We start from the raw sequence: 20,383 nt of genomic DNA, 5'->3' as shown, positions 1-20,383 counted from the left end.
TCACCTTAAGTCTATATTTGTCTTTTAATGTAAGATGCGATTCTTGTATGCAACAGATATCTGGCTTGAGTTTTCATATCCAGTCAGCCAACCTGTGCCTCTTTAGAAGCCAATTTAAACCATTCACATTAATTGAGAATATTGATAAGCCTTTCGAGAGTCCGGTGGAAATTTTTAATCCTTTTGCGACTGTGGAAGTTGAAATTTAATCAAAATTTTCTGGGTGGGTTTACTTTTGTGGTGGAGGATTATGTTGGTCTTTATGGAGGATAGGTCTGAGAATGTCCTGAAGAGGTGGTTTAGTTATGGCATATTTCTTCAACATGTGAATGCCATTATAGTATTTAATTTCTCCATCATAAATGAAACTCAGGTTAGCTGGGTACAGGATCCTGGGTTGAAAGTTATTTTGTTTTAGGAGATTAAAAGTCGATGACCATCCTCTTCTAGCTTGAAAGGTTTCAGCAGAGAGATCTGCAGTTATTCTAATATTCTTCCCCTTGTAGGTAATGGTTTTCTTTCATCTGGCAGCTTTCAGAATTTTCTCCTTCATATTAACTTTAGTGAAATTGGTTATGATGTGTCTGGGGGATGTCTTATTTGGGTTGAGTCGTGCTGGAGTTCTGAAAATGTCTGCTATCTAAATTTCAGAATCTCTTGGCATGTCTGGAAAGTTCTCCTTCATAATCTCATGGAGATTAGACTCTGTGCCTTGTGAAGCCACTTTGTCACTTTCAGAGATCCCTATAAGACTAATATTGGTTTTCTTTGAAGTGTCACAGAGCTCTCTGAAAGAGTGATCTGTTTTTGCCCTCCATTTCTCTTCCTCTTTGAGAGTTTGGGAGCATTCAAAAGCTTTGTCTTCAATGTCAGAAATCCTTTCTTCTACTTGCTCCATTCTGTTACTGAGGGATTCTACTGTGTTTCTCAGATCTTTGAGGGCTGCAACTTCTTGTCTCAATGTGTCAAAAATCTTTGGTCATTTGGTCTTTGAATTCTTTGAATTCTTGAGACATCTTTTGGGTTACTTGGAATTCTAATTCGATCTTATTTGCTATCCAGATTCTGACTTCAATTTCTAACACATCAGCTATGTGTTTGTGCATGGGATCTTGTGCTGTGTCTGCCCCATTGATCCCTGGGGGAGTTGATCTACTCTGATTATTCATATTTCCAGAGTTTTTCTCTTGATTTCTCCTCATGGTTGTTTTTCACCTTTGCCTCTGGCTGTCCTGAGAGTTGGGGAGGTGTCTTTCCAAGATTAGACCCCAGCAGGATCACTCTATTGTTGCTGGATCTTTGTAGCGAGTAACCCTGTGTAGGTCCTCTGGGGCTACCCCAGCCAGGGAGTTCTGGTTGTGGGAGCAGCTCCGGAGTGTGACACACCCAGATCCAGCAACAGGGCACGGGGTGGTGTACATGGTTCTAGGAGTTCCTGGCACCCAGTGACTTTGGCACAGAGGGCCCCAAGGCTCCAGCAGTCTCTGGCCAGGAGAAGGGCTTTGAGCAGAGGCAGGGAGGGCTCTGGTGGGCAGGCAGCTACGAGTCCCTGGCCAGATGAGCAGCCAGTGTGGAGGCAGGGAGGGTACAGGAGGGAGGACTCAGGGTTGTGCAGCTCCTGGAGTTCCTGGTCAGGGTGTGGGGGGCCAATTTTCTTAAGTGCTCTGATCATGAAGGGATGCTGGATATTATCAAAAGCTTTTTCTGCATCAATGGAAAGAATCATATGGTCTTTATTTTTAAGTCTGTTTATGTGTTGAATTACATTTATAGATTTACGTATATTGAACCAGCCTTGAGACCCTGGGATAAATCCGACTTGGTCATGGTGTATAATTTTTTTGATGTGCTGTCAGATTCTGTTTGTAAGGCTCTTATTGAGTATTTTAGCATCTATATTCATTAGTGATATTGGTCTATAATTTTCTTTTCTTGTTGGGTCTTTCCCTGGTTTGGGGATCAAGGTGATGTTTGCTTCATAGAATGTGCTGGGTAATATTCCTTCTTTTTCTATATTTTGGAAGAGGTTTAGTAGTATAGGTACTAGTTCTTCTTTAAATGTTTGGTAGAATTCTGACATAAAGCCATCTAGTCCTGGGCTTTTCTTTTTAGGGAGATTTTGTATAGTTGATGCTATTTCAGAACTTGATATAGGGCTGTTCAACATTTTCACTTCATTCTGGCTAAGTCTTGGTAGGTGGCGTGCTTCCAGGTATTGGTCAATTTCTTTCAGATTTTCATCTTTGTGAGAGTAGAGTTTCTTGTAGTATTAGTTAAGGGTTTTTTGAATTTCTGAGGGGTCTGTTGTTATTTCATCGTTACCATTTCCGATAGATGAAATTAGAGATTTTACTCTTTTTTTCCTGGTTAGGTTGGCCAAAGGTTTATCTATTTTATTGATCTTTTAAAAAAAACAGCTTTTGGATTTATTGATCTGTTGTATAATTCTTTTGTTTTCAATTTCATTTAATTCTGCTCTGATTTTGGTTATTTGTTTTCTTCTGCTGCATTTGGGGTTGAAGTGTTCTTCTTTCTCCAGTTGCTTGAGATGTTCCATTAAGTTATTGACTTCCTCTCTTTCCATTTTCTTGAGGAAGGCTTGCAGTGCTATAAATTTCCCTCTTAGGACTGCCTTTGCAGTATCCCAGAGGTTCTGGTAATTCGTGTCTTGATTGTTGTTTTGTTCCAAAAATATGGTGATTTCCTTCTTAATCTCGTCTATAACCCATGTATCCTTCAGCATAAGGTTGTTTAGCTTCCATGTTCTTGTATGGGTATACAGGTTCCTGTTGTTATTTAGTTCAACTTTTATTCCATGATGGTCTGAGAAGATGCAAGGCATAATTTCTATTTTTTTAAATTTGCTGAGGTTAGATTTGTGGCCTAGGATGTGGTCGATTTTGGAGTATGTTCCATGGGCTGATGAGAAGAATGCGTATTCAGTCTTGTTGGGATGAAATGTTCTGTGGATGTCTGTTAAGTACAGATGTTGAATGGTTGAGTTTAAATCTAAAATTTCTTTGCTTGGCTTCTTTTTGGAGGATCTATCCAGGACTGCTAAAGGGGTGTTAAAATCTCCAACTACTATGGAAGTGGAGGAAATTGAGTTGCTCATGTCTGTTAGAGTTTCTCTTATAAATTGAGGTGCTTTGTGGTTGGGTGCATAAATATTAATAATTGAGATCTCATCATATTGAGTATTACCTTTAACAAATATGAAGTGTCCATCCTTATCCTTAATTATTTTGGTTGGTTTAAAGCCTATTGCGTCTGCAAACAGGATTGCAATGCCTGTTTTTTTCTGCTTTCCATTTGCCTGGAATATAGATGACCATCTCTTCACCTTGAGTCTATATCTGTCTTTTAATGTAAGATGTTATTCTTGGATGCAGCAGATATCTGGCTTGAGTTTTTGTATCCAGTCCGCCTACCTATGCCTCTTTAGAGGACAATTTTAACCATTCACATTAATTGAGAGTATTGATAAGCCTTTCGAGAGACTGGTGGACATTTTTAATCCTTTTGCAACTGTGGAAGTTGAAATTTGATCAAAAATTTCTTGGGTGGGTTTACTTTTGTGGTGGGGAATTACATTGGTTTATGGAAGATAGGTCTAAGAATGTCCTGGACAGCTGGTTTAGTTGTGGCAAATTTCTTCAACATGTGAATGTTGTTGAAGTATTTAATTTCTCCATCATAAATGAAGCTCAGTTTAGCTGGGTACAGGATCCTGGGTTGAAAGTTATTTTGTTTTAGGAGATTAAAAGTCGATGACCATCCTCTTCTAGCTTGAAAGGTTTCAGCAGAGAGATCTGCAGTTATTCTAATATTCTTTCTTTCATCTGGCAGCTTTCAGAATTTTCTCCTTCATATTAACTTTAGTGAAATTGATTTTGATGTGTCTGGGGGATGTCTTATTTGGGTTGAGTCATGCTGGAGTTCTGAAACTGTCTGCTATCTGAATTTTGGAATCTCTTGGCATGTCTGGAAAGTTCTCCTTCATAATCTCATGGAGAAGAGACTATGGGCCTTGTGAAGCTACTTCGTCACTTTCAGGGATCCCTATAAGATGAATATTGGTTTTTTTCAAATTATCTGAGAGCTCTCTGAGAGAGTGGTCTATTTTTGCTCTCCATTTCTCTTCTTCTTTGAGGGTTTAGGAGCGTTTGAAAGCTTTGTCTTCAATGTCAGAAATCCTTTCTTCTGCTTGCTCCATTCTGTTACTGAGGGATTCTACTGTGTTTCTCAGATCTTTGAGGGATGCAACTTCTTGTCTCAATGTGTCAAAAATCTTTGGTCATTTGGTCTTTGAATCTGTTGAATTCTTGAGATAACTTTTGGAATTCTAATTCGATCTTATTTGCTATCCAGATTCTGAATTTGATTTCTGATATCTCAGCTATTTGTGCATGGGGTCTTGTGGTGTTTCTGCCCCATTGATCCTTCAGGGAGTTGATCTACTCTGATTATTCATATTGCCAGAGTTTTTCTGTTGATTTCTCCTCATGATTGTTTTTCACTGTTGCCTCTGGCTGTCCTCAGAGTTGGGGAGGTGTCTCTCCAAGATTAGACCCCGGCGGGATCACTCTATTGTTGCTGGATCTTTGTAGGGAGTGACCCTGTGTAGTTCCTCTGGGGCTGCTCTGGCTAGGAAGTTCTGGTTGTGGGAGCAGCTCCAGTTTGTGACACACCCGGATCCAGCAACAGGGCTGGGGGGGGTGCGCATGGTTCTGGGAGTGCCAGGCACCCAGTGACTTTGGCACAGGGAGCCCAAGGCTCCAGCAGTCTCTGGCCAGGAGAAGAGCTCTGCGCAGAGTCAGGGAGGGCTCCAAAGGGCACGCAGCTACCAGAGTCCCTGTCCAGATGAACGGGCTAGTGTGGAACCTGGGAGGACACAGGAGGGAGGACACAGGGTTGCGTGGCTCCTGCAGTTCCTGGTCAGGGAACGTGGAGGCCCGGTGGGTGCAGGTCACTGGTCGGGGGTTGCTGCACAGCTCTTATGGAGGTCTGGGCGGCGCCAAGCCCAGGAGTTTGAGGTTGCTATGAGCTGTGACGTCACGGCACTCTATCCAGGGCAACAGCCCAAGGCTGCAGTGTGCCAAAACTGTCTCACTCTGCCCCTAAAGATTAAGGCTATAGGGCAGCTCAGTCCCCAACTTTAGGCTGCTCAGTCAGTAGGTTACTTTGACCCGCCCAATCCTTGCTCTGAGACCCTGAGGGCAGAGCTTGCCAGGACAGTTCTTTCACAAGGGCTTCGTGCATCTAGCTCAGTGGCTCAGTCTGGGGCCCCAGACAATGCCCAAAGTTCTCCACACTCCTGCTCAAGCTCTCCCCATGGCAGTTCAACTGAGTGCCAAGTCAAAGAACACCAAAACAGTTCACAGGTAAGGCCTTTCCGGTTTGTAGTCTCACTGCTGCTTGTACTTATGGTTGCCAGCGTGATTAGGTCGATTGAACACACGCAACCACTTGCCAGTTTTCCAGTGTTTTTGTCCTCCTCTTGGAGTCCAGAAGTCCCTTGCTGGCTCCCTGTATCCTCAAAGGGATGATTATAGGCAGATCCCACTGGCCAGAGATGCCTGGAGTCTTGTCTCCCCAGACTCTCTGTTCCCAGTTGCAGGGAAGCTGTTACTCAGCCACCATCTTTAATCTCTCCTACCCCTTCTCTGAATTTCTAAAGTTCACCACTAAATAGGCCAAGAATTAGAAGCAGGAAGGAATTCTCCTGGTGATAAAAGGACCTCCAGCAGCTGATGTCACTGGAACTTGAACAGCACCTCTTGCTGGAGTCCCTTGACCCAGAGTAGGAGAAAATAGTCTTGTCCTCCTCAGAGGGCCCAAAGGGCCATATACAAATTCAGCAAGACAAGACTGGCTCAATATGACAACCCACCAAGTTTACATTCTATCCAGAATATCATGGTCAAGCGGGCAAGAAGTGAGAACAATTTTGGAAATATTTTTTAAGGTTTCACTCATTCTACATTCATCACATCTTTACCGAATACCTGTCCCATTCTGGACACTGCTCTGGGTACGTGGAGTGAATCAGTAAATATAGCAGTTGAGGTTTGAGATCCTTGTGGGGCTGATGTTTTTGCAGAGACAGGAAATAGCCAGTAAACACAGCAAAGAAATGGGCAATGCACTGTATCAGGAGGTGCTGAGTGTGATGAAAGGAATGGAGGACCAGGCAAGGCAGGTCAGGAGAAGCGGGAGAGAAGAAGTAAGGCAGGTCAAGTTATCATTTTAAATAGTCAGGGATGTCTCAAAACAGTTTTATGCTTCAAAGAAAAACCCTAAGGTATTTGAAAAAAATAAAACCCAAAGGAGGATGGTTCTGAGAAAGCCAAGAAATCACAACTCTGTTATTTCATTCCCAAATTGAACTTTAAGTTTATATCTCACTGCGTGGCTCCACTTAAATGCTTTCGAGAATGAGCCCAAAATGTGTCTTCCATGGTGCCTAGGATATCAGGGCTCATTCATTTGCTCAAACTATTTTGGTGAATGAATGAATGATGAATAAATGAAACACTCTCCTCTGAGAAATCACAGCTTCATTCACTCCGATGCATCGAGCGCTGATGAACTTCCAAGCGGTTTGGCCACCCTTCCCCCAAGAACAGTATACTTCTTGCTCTCTGTTTCTCTTCCTGGTGAATTTCACATTCACTCTCCCTGGGACAGCAGACCTGCTGGGACCAACATGACGCCTTCCACGGAGAAGCTCTGTTCTCAGGCAGCCTCAAGCCAACTGTCTCATTGTTGATTTTCCTTCTGGTTCTTTTCTTTTCCTATGAAGACCAGAGGTCCAGGGCAGGCTGTTGCAGTCAGGTGACACAGTCTCTTGCAGGAGGCAAGGAGACGCTACAGATTACAGCTCCCGAGACACATTCCTCAGAAGGAGGCTGCAAGAAAGACAGCACATAATAGTTTGGTGAACCAGCAGGTATAAGTTGTTTGAAGAAGAAAATGGGGAGAGTGAGGTCGAGGCTTTTAGATAAGTGCTGTGGAGTTGCTGTGGAGATCTCTGTGAAGATCTCTGTGGTTTTAATATCAATTCATTTCACTGCAGGCGACAGTAATAACTTGAAAAGGTTCACACAGCTAACAAAAGCTGGTCCCCAGCCAGGAAACAACAAGATACTCAATTCTCCAATGCAGAAAGCTTTTTACTACACATATTTAACACATAACAGTGCTTCTCTTATTTAGACTTATCACTTCCCTGTGCCGAACCCTCCATCTGCAAAATCTCAAAAGTGAAGAGTCAGTATCATAAATAAGGACTGAGACAAAGGCCATACTTAAGGAGATCTGTCTAAATAAAAAACTGAAACTCCAGTAAGAGAGTTTGGTGAGTGTTCACTGTCACACGAGGTTGGGCCTGAATCAGATCTCCAACATCTGAACTGTATCCACCCTGTAATTCCTTTGTGTGGAGGCTCTTCTGGCTGAGTCCTGTATCTGCTTTCTCTTCATCTCCAACTCAGGGTCCCAAGCAAGGCCTCAGGCAGAGCAGCAGCTGATAGAAACATGCTGAGCTGTGTTCTAGTTAACACAGGGTAATGTGCAGTAGTACGGCCACACGACAATCAACCTGGCTTCAGGAGAAGATAAAAGCCAAGTGCAACTCAGGTCTCACTTTTAAGCTTGGTGGCAATGAAGGACCATGTGTCTAAGGACCAGATGAAGAGACCAACCCAACTGCTACACCAGAGAGAACAGGAAATAGATACTCTTTACACTGGATTTAGATATTATTTGCAAAGTTTGCAAAGCCTTTTCCTGATGGAGAGCCCTACTTGGTTTTTCTCCACAGAGATTGATTCAGACATGCTTCTGGTTCAAAGATCTGAGACCACAGGCCTCAGGGACATTTTGTTGGACCTACACAGAACTTTTTAAAAATTTTTAGTTTTCAATATTTAAAACAGGGAGGTTTTACATTCTTCTTAGCAAAGTGTCACAAAAATGGAGAAGCAAGTATCCAGTGTATTCAATACTAATATGAAGCCTGTAGATGATCTAATACATGCACACAGAAGAGAAAAACTCAAATTAATTCAAGTATGAGGGAGGGGAGAGAGAGGAAGAGGGGAGGGGCTGGGTGTGCTCCCACTTAATGGGCACAATGTAAGGGTAAATGGCACACCTCTTGGGTATAGGACACAACTACAAGAGCAACTCTACCTAACAGAGGCAAACATTGTAACATAGGTATTCGTACCCTCACATTAACCTGAAATAAAAAAAATTAAAATATATTTTTTTTAAGCTTGGTGCCTATGGCTTAGGCAGCTAAGGTGCCAGCCACATACACCCAAGCTGGCGGATTCGAATCCAGCCCAGGCCTGCCAAACAACAACAGCTACAACCAAAAAATAACCAGGTGTTGTGGTGGGCACCTGTAGTCCCAGATACTTGGGAGGCTGAGGCTAGAGAATCACTTGAGCCTAGGAATTGGAGGTTGCTGTGAGCTGTGATGCCACGGCATTCTACCCAGGGTGAAGCTTGAGGCTCTGTCTCAAAAAAAATAATTATAATAATTTTTTTTAATTTAAAAAATAAAAACTAGGAAGTTTCATATAAAACTCCAATATCCGACAAATCAGAAGATCTGGAGATACAGATAAGAGCAGCCAAGTACCCTCCACCCCACAGAGTCCTTACTCTCTCATCCTCAGCTTGGTGTCAGGCAAGGCCCTCACCTGCCTCAGCACTGAAGGCATTGAAATTGCTGACAAACCACACTGACCATTTTCACAACTAGTTCAAGGCAGGGACTGTCAGCATCATTTATTCATTGAGTGCTTATGGTGGGCCAGACGCTGGCTCTGAGCTCTTCTCACTTAAGAGCTCATCCAACCCTTCAAACAACCCCATGAGGCATAAATATCCACAAATTACAAAAGTGAAGTTGAAGCAAGAGAAGTTCCGTGATTTGCTGGTGGTCATGCAGCTCGTAATTGATGGAGATCTGAGAAAAACCAAAAATAGTTCTCTTTTTTTTTTTTTTTGGAGTCCTTTTTTTTTTTTTCTTCTCCCTCTGTTGCCCAAGTTGAGTGCTGTGGTGTCGGCCTAGCTCACAGCAACCTCAGACTCCTGGGTTCAAGCAATCCTTCTGCCTCAGCCTTCTGAGTTGCTGGGTGCTCACCACAACACCCAGATAATTTTTCTATTTTTAGTAGAGATGGGTTCTAGCTCTTGCTCAGACTGGTCTCAAACTCCTGAGCTGGAGTGATCCTCCCACCTCGGCCTCCCAGAGTGTTAGGATTACAGGCGTGAACCACTGCACCTGGACCCGAAGCCTAATTTCTAATTGATCCTACCTTTAAGATTGGCCAAATGCACTCTCTCTTTAAAACATTTCCAATTTTGCAACCCCTCTTCTGGCAGATCGCTTGGTTCAGTTCTAACCTCACAAGTTGTTTTCACCATATGTACCTTGCACACGTAGGTAGATATTATGCTATAGATAATGAATTCCATATTTATAATGTATTATATAAGCCATGATATGTATATGAGTATATATTCTATTGTTCAGACTATTTACTTATCTTGCCAACCACTGAGGGCCCTAAAGAAACTGAAAAACTAGGCTGCAGATGTTGGCAGCCATTTGGTGGGAATGAGCCGTGGTGTGTTCCACAAGGAGCTGGCTGCAAAGGGTATGGAGAAGAGAGGGACGGTGTGGCCCTCAGGACGACGGTGAGCTCCTGGACCTCACTCACTGGCTTGCGTACTCCAGCCGTGCTCTGGCCCAAAGCACTCACTAAGGTTGGGCTCCTCTGCTTCACCTCACAGGCTTCTTTCTCTGCTCAGGTTTCTGGCAACTACTCAGGCCAGGAGCAGCCTCAGCCACAGCTTCCTCTGAACTTGGACTTCCCCCAGATGGCCTTCCCTGGGGTTCATCACATCCTTTCTGCTTCCTCTGAGATATCTTCTCTCTTCTGACAGTTCTTTTATTAATAAGGCCTGAAGGCTGAAATCTTCCTTTTTTCTCTCAAACAAAACAAACTACTTACATGTTATTTTATTTCATTTCTGAAGAGCCCCACTTTAGGAGTCATTCTTTTTTGTTGTTTTCTGAGGTTTCGTGTGATTGTTTGTGTAATGAAGCCCAGGCTGAAGACACTGTGGCGTCCCCAAGGCAGTGCCTCTCTGTTCTGGAATTTTCCTTCAGCCCTTGCCAGCCATGCTCTCAGCTTCCTGTGGGCCCTGGCCTGAGAGCCCCACAGCTGGAGGACGGCTGGCCTCGAATGGCCAGCTCCACGCCAAGGCTCAGACTGGGCCTTTCTGGGGATCCTAAGTAGCCAAATTCTCATGCTCCTCCCCAGACACTGTCAGAGCCCCAGTCTCCTTAAAAAGTATTTCCTGTCTTTATTTTCTAGAGCTTCATCATTTAAATAGATGACTTTTCAGAGGAGGTATGGTTGATATCTTTAGAAATGAAAAGCTTCTGGGAAAAATCTACAAAAGGAGTACTCCTATGGTATGGCATTTGCCTTACCTTTGTCCTATTTTTTTACTTTACAAGGTACTATCTCTGTTATGGACTGAATATTTGTGTCCCTTTCCTCCAAAAAATTCAATGTTCAAGCCCTAAGCCCTGGTGTGATGGTATTAGGAAGCAATGAGGGCAGGGAGCTGATTAGGTCTTGAGAGTAGAATCCCATGATGGGATTGGTGCCTTGCCCATGGTAGAGTGCCGTGGCGTCACAGTTCACAGCAATCTCAAACTCTTGGGCTTAAGTGATTCTCTTGCCTCAGTCTCCCAAGTAGCTGGGACTCCAGGCACCCACTAGAATGCCTGGCTATTTTTCGGTTGCCATTGTTGTTTTGCCAGACCTGGGCTGGGTTCGAACCTGCCCACTCTGGTGTATATGGCTGGCGCCCAAGCCACTGAGCTACAGGCACTGAACCAGCCTTTCTAAGAAAAGAAAGACATGCCAGAGCTTCCTCTCTGCCATGTGAGATTATAGAAAGACGGTAACCATTTGCGACCCAAAGAAAGAGCACCTATCAGAAACCAAATCTGCCTGTGCCTTGATCTTGGACCTGCCAGCCTCCATGAATGGGAGGAATAAATATCTATTATTTATGCCATCCAGCCTATAGTATATGTATTTTGTTATACATGTACCAGCCCAAGCTGGCTGAGCCACCACTACTGAAATCCATTAGAGTTTAGGGAATTGTATGAATTTCTGTATGCTAGAAATAGGAATCTTTGTTTCATTTTCTGATAGATCCCACATACTTAGCATTTAATAGGCACTCAATAAAATTTTCCCAAAAGGAGGAAAAGACTCATTATTTAAGAGCCATAATTATAGACTAGTAAATACATGAGGGACCCCTTGATATAGTTCATTAGCTACAAACATTTAAGTGGTCTAATACACACCAATTTCTTTGGCTTGAAATAATATTTTCTTTTTAATCTGAGTCACATTGTGAATTTAGGTTATTTTTATGATCTTTCCAAGTGCTTATTTTACTAAATTTCAAGTAACCAAGATACTTCAACAAAGAAAGAAAAGACAAGAATACAAAACTTAAAGTTGTGAATTTTGAATCTGAATATTACATTCTCTTAGACTTCTACAGAAAAAAATTCCCTGAATTCTTAAGATAAAGGATTTTGTCAATGTTTAGAGCAAATGTACATGTAATAAAATATATTATTTGCTTAGTCTTACTAATTTCAAGTTATTCTTAGACAAATTTCTGGCAATTGAGGTCTTCTCTTTCTTCTAGCAAAACTAATGTTTAAGCACAAAGCTGTGTCTAATATCCTTATGTTTACAGGGTCTGGCACATAATAGATAATCAATAAATTGTTTGTTGAGGAAGTTAATTTAGTAATGCTTTGTTATAGGGCCAGTATTTTGAGAGATAAACTTGGTCAGTGGCCAGTAACATTGGCACACAAATATCATGAGCTACAATCTATCCTTGTTATTGCCTCATGTTTCCAAAGGAGAACTGACTAAAAAGTTCACCATAATTTACCTTAATTTGTAGAAAATAGGGCTATGAGTCTCTTCCATCTCAGAGAGGAAAAAGGTTATATGTAAGATAGAGTAGACTAGAAAGTTCCCTGGGTTTTCTGAGAGCACTGCATGGGGTTGTATTGAATAGAGTTGACAGCCTTGTTTGATCTGGGAAGAGACATTGATCTCTGAAGCAGAGCCTGGGAATCAGCATTTTTAAACATGTGCCCTGAGTAGGATGTTTTACAAAAATGCCCAGAATTTTCCACGTTCCCTTTGTCCACGCTGCTTGCTCCTTTCCTGAAGATGTGAAGTCTGTTTTCCCATTCTTAAATCCAGGCTGGTCATATAACTTACTTTTGACCAGTAGAATATGACAGAAGTAACATAGGGCCAGTTCTGAGCTTAAACCTCAAAAGGCTTTGCTTGCTTCTTGCTTCTATTTGTGCTCTTGTTTGCAATCACCATGTGAGCAAATCTAATTTAGTCTGCTGAATTATTAGAGACATGTGGACCCTGCCACCCTGTTGCCCCAGTTAACAGCCAGCCAGCCAGCCATCAGAGATATGAAGGAGACCATCCAAATACATCTGAGAGCTGTCTGAATACTCAAAAGTGAGCCTAGCCAAGATCAACCAAGACAAGCTTGCTGGCAGAATTTCTCTGTTGGCAGGACCAGACAGCCCACAGATTCGTAGGCAAAAACAGATGGTTGTGTCAAGCTATTGAACTTTGGGGTATCCAACTAATGCATACCTTATATGATTCTGAATAATTCCTATAATCAAGAAAGCTTAAGAAACATTAGCATAGCTATATCTCTGCAGCTGTCTTGGAATAAAAAGGTAAGTTCGAATGCCAAGCTCTATAAATCCTGGTATTTGGCTCTTCTGCTGAATTAAGGAATACAAATGAAAATATAATTAGGAAAATCTTATATTATAAAAGCTGTCAAAAATCACTAAGAATTATGACTTTCTGGGGGAATCATACGGTTAGCTTATGGAAATAACTGCCATCCCTCAGATGTGTGATCTGTTTGCTAAAATACCCTGTGTTTAAGTTTTCCTTCTTCACAAATGGAATTGAGAATTAATATATAAGCAAGTAATGGCTCCTAATGGTGTTATTCCTACAGTAGCAGGCTATGATATGATAATCACTTTCAAGTAGCATAATTTGAGGGGCTTGGCAATAGGTGTTGCATTCTTTGCTTTCTAGCAATGGACGTATTCTACACCCCTTCTGACCCCCTGTGCAATGACTGTATTTTAGCATTAATGATTAATGCTTATTGCCAATGTTTTTAGATTAATGGCTTGATGACTAGACAGGAAATCCTGTGCAAGACCACAGGCAAGTTGCCTTAGCTAGTTTTAAATCACCAAAAAGTGAAATGTGCTGAGTCAAAGCCGCAAATGATAAAAGATAAAAACCTAGTTATAGCAATCATCTTGAATTTGCCTTTAAGTCAGCTAGAATGCATAAGGGAAAGCATTATAGGAATGGTATGTGAAGAATAAATACCAGCAGTCAGGTTGCACAAGCAATCTCACATTTAGAGGCTGATGAAAGAGCTACACCTAAGATCCTTATGATCTGACAACAGTGAAAAAGAACTATCTTTTCAATTAGCATATTGATTAGAGGTCTCATAAGTACATTAATTCTTCTTTTATCAGCTAATAGGTTTTTGTAATTAGGAAAAAAATTCCTGTCATGGTCTCACCTATTATAATATTTTGCTAAGACCCATGACTTTTTGAAATAATTTTAAAAAGCACAATAAAAACTTATTCAAAGAGTAACCCCATTTTGAATAACTTGATCATTAAAATAGCTTGATCATTAAAAAATCATATTGCGGGGCGGCACCTGTGGCTCAAGGAGTAGGGCGCCAGTCCCATATGCCGGAGGTGGCGGGTTCAAGCCCAGCCCCGGGCAAAAACCACAAAAAAAAAAAAAAAATCATATTGCATCTCATTTAGCATAAAATAGGTTTAGAAGGGAAGGAGTCTATATTCTTTAAGAAACCTCCTTTGTGAGCCAGATGATGAGATGAAATAACCACATCTCAAAAGGGAGAAAATAGAGAGAATAAAATAATCCCTAGGAGCACTTGGGTGCTTTGTGAAGCTTTTTGCAGGGATATGATAATTTCCTTTGATCTCATCTAGGCAGTAGATAGGGCATTTTTTTTTTTTTATTGTTGGGGATTCATTGAGGGTACAATAAGATAGGGCATATTTTCTTACAGTTATATTACAAATGAAGAAATTGAGCTTTAGTGATATGAATTTACTAAGCACACAGGCTTCCCATGCTAAAATCATTCATCAAGCATGTTGAAAATAAGTAGGTACCTTCCAGTTTAAAGTAGCACATTGGAAAGCCTCAACTCTCCTACCTGCACCTCTGTTCCACTTATTTCAAATGCATAATAATAAAAAGAATAACATTAATAATAATGATAACAGGTATAAGGTCACAACAGAGAAGAGAAAAGGGGGACTATCCATACATTCAAGATTTCAACAAATAACTAGAAAAATGAAAATCAGATGGAGGAGTAGTGAGTGATGCAAATGAAAGAAAATATCATCAAGAATAGGTGGAGAAGGGTGAGGATTTGTTCCTCCCAAAACTCATGCTGAAATTTGGCTTCCATTGGGGCAGCATTGGGAGATGGGCCTAGGGGGAGGTGTTTGGGTCATGGGGAGCAGACCACTCGTTAACGGATTGATGGCATCACTTGGGAGGGAGTTCTCACTCTAGTGGGACTGGATTAGTTATTTGGAGAGTGGATTATTTCTTCTATGTTGGTCTGTTTGCTCCTTCCTTCTACTTTTCCCATCACTTGTCAAAGCACCATGAAACCCTTACCAGATGGGTTGCCCAATTTTGGACTTTACAGTCACCTGAATTGTGTGCTAAAAAACTTCTTTTCTTTATAAATTACTCAATCTCAGGTACTCTGCTCTAGCAACATGAAATGAACTAAAACAGTGAGGATCTGTGAAGAGAGATGATCTGCTCTTGAGAACCACAGGAATGCTTGAATTGGGAATTCTAGGTACAACAGAGGGTTAGGGTGAGTCATGGGACTAAATACAGGACAAAGGCACAATTGAAGTCTGTGTAGACTGATGGGTCAAGACAACCTTCACCCCAGGAGGTAGATGTGCAATAAACAGGCTTTACCCTTCCAGCGAGGAGAGTTTTCTTAAAGATTAAATGAAGATTTAAGAGAGCTAAGCCCTTATTGTGGGAGTTCATATATCCCCAAAAATGACCTTAACATTCTTACATTAGGATTTCCAAAACATAGAAGATTAACCACCATTCTTTCACCCTAGACATTGGACAATAAGCTTCTCTCTTTTTCAATGAGCTACTTTTCCTGGAAACCTCCTTAGAGATTTGACTTTTTAACCATACACACTTATGTCTTTAAACATTTTAAGTTGTTTTTATAAATTTGGAAATTAAAAACTAAGGTAACTTTCTTATTAAATTTTCTATCATTTTAGAGGTCATTTCCTTTTCATGTTCATAATTTAATATTTATTTCAAAACATAACATTTATAATATTTTCTGGCTTAAAAAAATCCTAAAGTAACTCTTTAAAACTGTGCATTGGTTATGGGATTGATCTTCACAGTATTGAACATTATAGGAAAAGAAAAAAGTGAAAAAAAAAAAAAACAGACAATATGGGAATGATTAAATAAACCACTTGCATAAAACAAAATGCTATGTACCTAGTCAAAATTTTAGCATAAAATTTATTTTCATAAAATATGTTTTGATAAAAAGGAAGCTATAAAATATGACATAAGGCATCATTATATGTTCTATTTAAAATTTATACATAAATATCCATATATACACCAAGAAAAGTCTGAAAATATATTCAAAAAATTTTTAACAGTGGTTAGCTTTGGTGGTGAGAGTATGGATAGTTTGTATTGTATTTTTTTTTCTCTTCTTACGTATGTTTTCTTTATATATAAACATGATATTTAAGTAATTTTATAGTTTTTTTCTTGAAATAATCTTATAGTTCTTTTCTTATTGTTTAACTTATTACAGTATAAGTTAGTAAGCTTTTTTTGTTTCTACAGTATACTTATAGTAAAAATATTTTGTCTAATATATTCAGGCTTTTCTTGTTGAAGACTATGTACTACTATATTATATTACTAAATATTATAATCTATTTAAGCATTTCTCTATTGTTGCATATTTTTAGAATTATAAATAATGCTGAAATAAAAACCCTTATCCAAAAATCTGTCTCATTTCTGAGTGTTCAGAGTATGTTTTCCTCGGAAAATAAATTTTATGAAGGCTTATGGTATGTGTGGTCATATTTTACACTTTAAAGCTTTCTCCATCTCCAGTTTTTTCATAATTCATATCTTAGATTTAACTCTTTAATGTTTTTATCATAGCTATAGGGTTAGGTTATAAATTTAACTTTACCCTAGATATTTCGCCAGTGTTTCCAAGAATATTGTTGAAAACCATTCCTTTATATTAGGAATTCCTTATATTATAATTCCAACCCAACTTTTCTGCTATGTGAATACTCCCTAGCTCTTATTTATTTGGGGTGGGAAAGAGGTTGGTAGGTTGCTTGTAATTATCCCACAGTTTTAAAAGAGAAAAACATAAATATGAACTCACCTGATGATTTTATTGTTCATTTTAGGTTACATAATATAATTAAAGTGTTTTGTGTATTTTTGTTCATAATTTTTCTGAGTGTGATAATTGGGATACATACTCTAGACAGCTACCAGAATTGCCATGCTGGTTGCCAGACCTGTGAATTCTAGGATGGTGGGAAGGCCAAGCGGAAGCCACTAGGAAGGAAAATGGTAAACTGAAAGCAACACTGAATCCCTGGAGGGATGGCAAAGATTCGTGCCACCATCAGTGTTTTGAAGGATGCAGGGGTGGTGATTCCCACTGCATCCCCATTCAAACCTCCTGTGAAGAGGACAGCTGGATCTTGGAGAACAACAGTGAATTACCGTAAGCTCATTCAGTTTGTGGCTCTAATTGCAGTTTCTATACCAGATGTAGTTTCATTGATTGAGCAAATTAGCACATATCCTGGTACCTGCTATGCCTCTATTGATCTGGAAAATGCCTTTCTTCCATCCCTGAAAACAAGACCCCACCAAAAGTAGTTTGCCAGTAAAACATCTTATGATACTGCCACAGGGCTATCTGAACTCTCCAGCCCTAGGTCATAATTTAGTTTTGCATGTATCTTGATCACCTTTTCTTCCGTAAGATTGCACACTGGCCCATTACATAGATACTTTATATCTTGGACCTTGTGAGCAAGAAGCAGCAACTACTTTAGATTTATTGGTAAGACATTTGTTTGCCAGAGAGTTGGAAATAAATCTGACAAAAATACAGGTACCTTGCACCTGCGTGCAATTTCTAGAGGTGTAAGACATGTTAAGATATCTCTCCTGCAGTAAAGGAGAAATTGTTGTTTCTGGCCCCCCTCTTAAATCCCAGAAAAAAGCACTGTGCTGCTTTGGATGTAGGGGAGGGGCAACATCCTTCTCATTTGGTTGTGCTGCTCCTGCTTATTTGCTAAATGACTACTTGGTGCCCAGAATGCAAGAAGGCCATGCGCGGGTCCATGCCGCTATACGAGCTGCACTGCCACTCGGGCCATGCGCTCCAGAAGGTCCAGTGGTGCTCACATGTCAGTGACAGATAGGGATGCTGTTTGGAGCTGCTGGCAGATCCTCGAAGGCAGCATAGACCTGCTGCTAGGCCTTAGTAGAATGCTGAATGCTTAACATGGGCCACAAAGCTGTCATTCAACCTGAGCTGCCCTCATGAGATGGGTACTGTGTAGCCCACCAAGCCATGGAGTTGAGTGTACACAACACCATCAAATGGAGTGGTCTCCCACCCAAGTACTAACCAGGCCCAATCCTGCTTAGCTTCTGAGATCACACGAGATTGGGTGCGTTCAGGGTGGTGTGGCCATGGCCATCATGTGGAATAGTGTGTCTGAGATTGGGCCTGAGCAGATCCTGGAGGCAAAAGCAATTCCCATGAAGAAATGGCCCCCTTTCATGCCACCCTGCCATCTCCCTCCCAGCCCGCACCTCTGGCTTCACTGGGAGTTCCCCCAATCATTGGAAAGAGGAAGAGAAAACTGGGACCTGATTTAAAGATGGTTCTGTGTCACCTGTAGGCATCACCTGAAAGTTGACAGGTGAAGCACCACAGTGTCTTTCTGCGACATCCTCAAAGATGAGTGAGAAGGGAAATCCTCCCAGTGGACAGAGCTTTGAGTGGTGCAGGTGGCCATTCATTGTGCTTGGAAGGAGAAATGGCCAGACATGTGACTATATATACCAGTTCTTGGGCTGTGACCATTGGTTTGGCCATCCATTACACATGATGCTATGGCCACTCCACCCTGAATTTGGAAGAAATGTAATTGGAAAATTGGTGACAAGGAAGTTTAGGGAAGAGGTATGTGGATATATAGACTTCTGAATGGTTGGGAAAATGGGAAAACATTGGTGTCCCATCTGAATGCTCGCCAAAAGGTGATCTCAGCAGAGAAGTATTTAGGATGCTTTAGATACTGGTCAGCTTCTTTCCCTAGTGGACTCATGAACAAAGTGGCCATGGTGGCAGGGATGGAATTTATGCATCATTCTAGTATGCGAACTTCCATTCACCAAGGCTAAGCTAGTTATAACCATCTCTGATACCTCAATCTGCCAACAGCAGAAACAGACACTGAGGCCCTGATATGGCACCATTCCCCGGGGTGATCAGCCAACTCCCTAGTGGCAAGCTGTTTACACTGGGCCACCTCCTGGACTTACCTTCTTTGCCTGCAATGCTTCTGCCAAAACTACCACCTGTGGACTTAACAGAATGCCTTCTCCACTGTTCTGGTATCCCTCATAGCATAACCTCTAATCAATCACAACCTCACTTCATCGGAAATGAAATGCAGCAACTGGCCCATGCACATGGAATTTACTGGTTTGACCACATTTACCAGTACCCTGAAGCAGCTGACTTGATAGGATGGTGGAATAGCCTATCGAAGACTCAGTTACCATACCAAATAGGTGGCAGTACCTTGCAGGGCCAGGGCAGGGTTCTCTGGAAGGGCGTATGTGCTCTGAATCTGAGTCCAAAATATGGAGCTGTTTCTGCCATAGCCAGGATTCGAAACACCACTCATCTTCACCTTTAGTGACCCACTAGCGAAATTTTTGTTTCCTGTTCCCATGACTTCAGGCTCTGCTGGGCCCAGAGGTTTTGGTTCCAGCAGGAGGAATGCTTTGACCAGGAGACACAACAATGATTCCATTGAACTGGAAGTGAAGACTGCTGCCCATTTTGGGCTCCTCGTGCCTCTGAATCAACAAGCAAACAAGGGAGTCACTGTTGACTGGAATGACTGATCCTCCCTTCCAAGGTAAGGAAGATGAATATGTCTGGAATACAGGAGATCCCTTATGGAGTGTCTCAGTTTCACCCAGCCCTGTTTTCACCAATGGAAAACAAAAAGAACCCAATCCAGGCAGGACAAGTGGCCCAGAGTGAAAGGTCAGGTCATTGCACCAGATAAAGAACCATGACCAGCTGAGGTGCTTGCTGAAGGCAAAGGGAATACAAAATGGTTAGTGAAGGAAGACAGTTAAAAATACCACCAATGACCATATGACCACTTAGGCAGCATTGTAATTGTCATGAATATGTTTCCTCTTTATTTGACTGTGAATGTCTCTGGATGTGTGTGTAGGGGAGGGTTAAAGCAGATATTTTCCTTTTCCTCCCTTTCTTATTCCTTTATCATGTAATGTAAGATGTGTTGACTTCGTATCACAGTGTTTATGTGCTGCTAATTTTATATCATATTTATCCCATATTTAAGTTACAGGATATCAAGGAAAAGACTAAACATCACTCAAAGATTCCACATCCTTTGATGGAAAAGGGGTTAGTTGTTTTTGCTCATAAACAGGATTGTTGTGTCACGTTGGGTGGAATTATGACCTTGTTACTGTCTTTGAAGATTAAGTGTGGCTTAAAGAGATGTCTGTGGGCCCCATGTTGATGGGGGAGGGCTTATAATAGCTAATTTTATGTATCAGTTTTACAGATATTTGGTTAAACATTATTCTGGGCATGTCTGTGAGAGTGTTTCTGGTGAGATTAACATCTGAATTAATAGACTGCCTAAGCAGAATGCCCTCCCTAACATGGGTGGGCCTCATCCATTCATCTGAAGGCCTGAATAGAATGAAAATGCCAAGAGAGAAGCTGCTGCACTCACTACCTTTGGGCTGGGACATCAGTTTGATAG

Source organism: Nycticebus coucang, chromosome 7 (assembly GCF_027406575.1).
Source record: "Nycticebus coucang isolate mNycCou1 chromosome 7, mNycCou1.pri, whole genome shotgun sequence".
In the NCBI taxonomy this organism is placed as follows: domain Eukaryota; kingdom Metazoa; phylum Chordata; class Mammalia; order Primates; family Lorisidae; genus Nycticebus; species Nycticebus coucang.
The sequence above is the reverse complement of the archived record's forward strand: the minus strand, read 5'-3'. Positions refer to the sequence as shown.